Below are 3,255 nucleotides of genomic sequence, written 5' to 3' on the forward strand. Positions count from 1 at the left end.
GATCCTTTTCTGTGAGCTGTTTATTCATAGTTGTACCCATTTTTTCCAAGAGGGTTGCTGTCTTATTTTAGGAGTTGTTTAGATAATGAGGAAATTAGCCCTTTACGGTATGACCTGATGTCCAAAACATTCCCCCAAGCAAAGTACAGCTAGAACAGGCCTGTACTTATGTCACCAGCAAGGGTCGCAGGTGATGGGGCTGGGGGGCAGGCAGACCCGGACGTGGCTGGTGGAATTTGACCGGAGCGATGTGATGACATTTCTCAAAACTACGAGCGTGTGGCCGTAGCAGCCCTACATCCAGGGACGAGCTCAGGGATCCCACATGATTTACAGAGCACCCACTGCACACTCAGTGTGTCGCCCTGTGCCATGAGGGGCAGAGCAGAGCAGGGGTGGCACAGGGCAGGCATGAGCTGTGCAGTGTCCGGGGGCAGAGTTTCAAGGCGGCCCAGGGACTCCCCTTCCCTCACCCACAGAAGCCAGAGGCCAGAAGGGGAAACTGGCAGCAAAGGGAGCTTCTCATCCCTTCCAAAGTAGGAAGGACTTATCCTAAAACGTTCCCTTAGGTTTTCTCACTTCTGCGTCACAAGAGCAGCCAGCAATTATGGTGTAATTGTCCTGCCAGTGCCCTCGGTGGGGGTGCTGTGCTGCCCCACGGCAGGAATTGTAGGGTTGGGAAGACCAGAGATCAAGCGGCAGGACTTAAACACACATGTGCAGCCCTCATCCTGTCCAGCCTCTGTGAGCAACCTGGGTGGAGCGGCAGCCCTGCTTTGCTTCCCTACAGTACCAACCACTATACCCGAGAGCCTTTCCAGCTACGTATTTATTTTTTTGTCTCACAGTTCCTAGAATGTACGTGAACTCCAAGAGGACAGGGCTGTTACTCTAATGACAAGTAACAGACGATGAGAAAATACTGACTGAATAAATAAAAGAGCAATTTTACCTGCAAAGTGAATAATAAAAATACTTTGATGTCTAAAATTGCAAAACTGACTTTAAATCTGTAAGAGTATTGCAAACATTTCACCTACTCAATGTTCTTTTTTAAAAAAAATAATTTATTTTTGGCTGCGTTGGGTCTTCGTTGCTGCATGCAGGCTTTCTCTAGTTGCAGTGAGCTGGGGCTACTCTGTTGTGGTGCGTGGGCTTCTCACTGCGGTGGCTTCTGTCATGGAGCATGGACTCTAGGTGCACGGGCTTCAGTAGTTGTGGCATGCGGGCTCTAGAGCGCAGGCTCAGTAGTTGCGGCGCTTGGGCTTAGTTGCTCCGCGGCATGTGGGATCTTCCCGGACCAGGGCTCGAACCCGTATCCCCTGCATTGGCAGGTGGATTCCTAACCACTGCGCCACCAGGGAAGCCCTTCAGTGTTCTTTTTTCCATGGTGTTTCTGGAAATTTTACATCTTCACTACTCCCTTCATACCTAAGGATCCTAAATATTCTTCCAGTAAATAATTAACATATTCTTCTGTAAAGATCCCTTTAGAGACAAACATTTTGCCCTAGCATCTTCAAAGGGATTACCTCATTTATCCAGGATAAGGGAAAAAATTGGACAGTCACAAAAGTCACATCAGCATCAGTCCCAATTTCAGAGCACCTGTCCACCTGTCACTGTGTAGTTGCTATTCCACAGTTGATATGTGGCCTGTCTCCAGCAGCTCTGGCTCTAAAGAAACAGGGCTTCTGGTTTAACAGTTTATACTCCACTACTGCATGAGTACTTTGTAACCTCCTGAGTACCACTGCTTTATTAGGGGGAAAAAATCACTTTCTTTAAGGATATGGAATCATGGAATCATGGAATCCTGGGGGAAGGAGTCTTGGTGATGATCCAGTACAACCATCTCAAGAGAGAACAAACTAAGACCCAGAGAAAGCGATTTGCCAAAGGTAAGCTGGGAAATTTACCAAGTTGGGGCTGAAACTCATGCTTCCTTACTTCCAGCCAGGTACTTTATTTTTTTCTTTTTTCTTTTTAAACTGCACCAGGTTCCACCTTTTAAAAGATTTTGGCAGTCTTAACTGATTAACTGCCTGTGATAATCTTGGGGCCTCCCTATTTTTCCATTAAGGCACATCTCCAATTTCAAAATGGAAGCCAATGAGAACAGAAGCTGAGAGCAGTGGCTTGCAAACTTCATTTATACGTCATCTTAATACCTCTGCCTTACCAACATTATTATTCACTGAAGTTTCTGCCTTGAAGAAAAAGCTTAAATATATAAAAAAGGGAAATTTCATAGCCTCTTAGAAGCTGAAAGCCTATAATCAATAACTAGAACTAGATTCTTTCCAGTAACCTACATGGTCTGTCAAGTTTGATCTTGTTGCCTGCCAAAGCTCCAAACCTGAAGTTTGCCCCCTTATTTCAAAAAGGGAGATTAGCAAGTGCTAAGAGGATGTTGACAGCAAACACCCCAAATTAGGGCTGTAATTAAGAGGGCTGAAAGTCAAGGAGAGTAGAGGTTTGCCTGTCAACTCACCAGCAATACCACAATGGTATGTGTCCTTGGGAGACACAGTGGATAAAGTCCTTCCATGTCAGTGTCTTATGCACAGGTGGATTCAGCTTGGGAGTGGAGGCCTAGCAGTGGTCCGCACGGCATTTACAGGCCTAGGATTTTCCACCTTAGTGACTTTAGCAAACACCTATGGAGTCAGGGAAAGAACCCTTTCTTAAGCTCCTCCCTTGCAGGCACGCTACAGCTGTAAACGCTACTTTGTTTAATCTTTCTAGCAACCCTACGAAGCCTATGCTGTAACTTTTTAAACTATGAGTAGACTGAGGTTCAGAACAATACAGACTCGTGTCAGTGATCTTTGGCAAGTCTCTAGGGGCTCCATGGCTCGCTGGCCACCAAGCCCGCGTTGGGGTGACTTTCTCACGTCCTGTTCTCACAGGCTGAGCGTCAAAGAAGACGAGGCCACTGTGAGAAAATACTTCCCAGGATTCCAGCTAATTTGTCCACAAAAGTGCCCTCCGCATCCTACCCCCCGCGTCTACACCAACTACTCAGAGAAACACACCCCGGCGCCCTCCAGACCGGACCGGGCGGGGGGCGGCGGGCGACGCCTGGACCCCGACCCTGCCCGACGCGCCGCGGCCTCTGTCCCCGCCTGCGACGCGGACCCCGCCTTGGGGGGCTGCGGGGGACTCGGCGCGGGGGGCTCCAGCCGCAGCGCCTGCTCCCTCCGGTCACTCCCCGAACCCACTGGCCCGGAAGGAGGCGCCGAGAATGCAGAG

Source organism: Lipotes vexillifer, unplaced genomic scaffold (genome assembly GCF_000442215.2).
Source record: "Lipotes vexillifer unplaced genomic scaffold, Lipotes_vexillifer_v1.1 scaffold1783, whole genome shotgun sequence".
In the NCBI taxonomy this organism is placed as follows: Eukaryota; Metazoa; Chordata; class Mammalia; order Artiodactyla; family Lipotidae; genus Lipotes; species Lipotes vexillifer.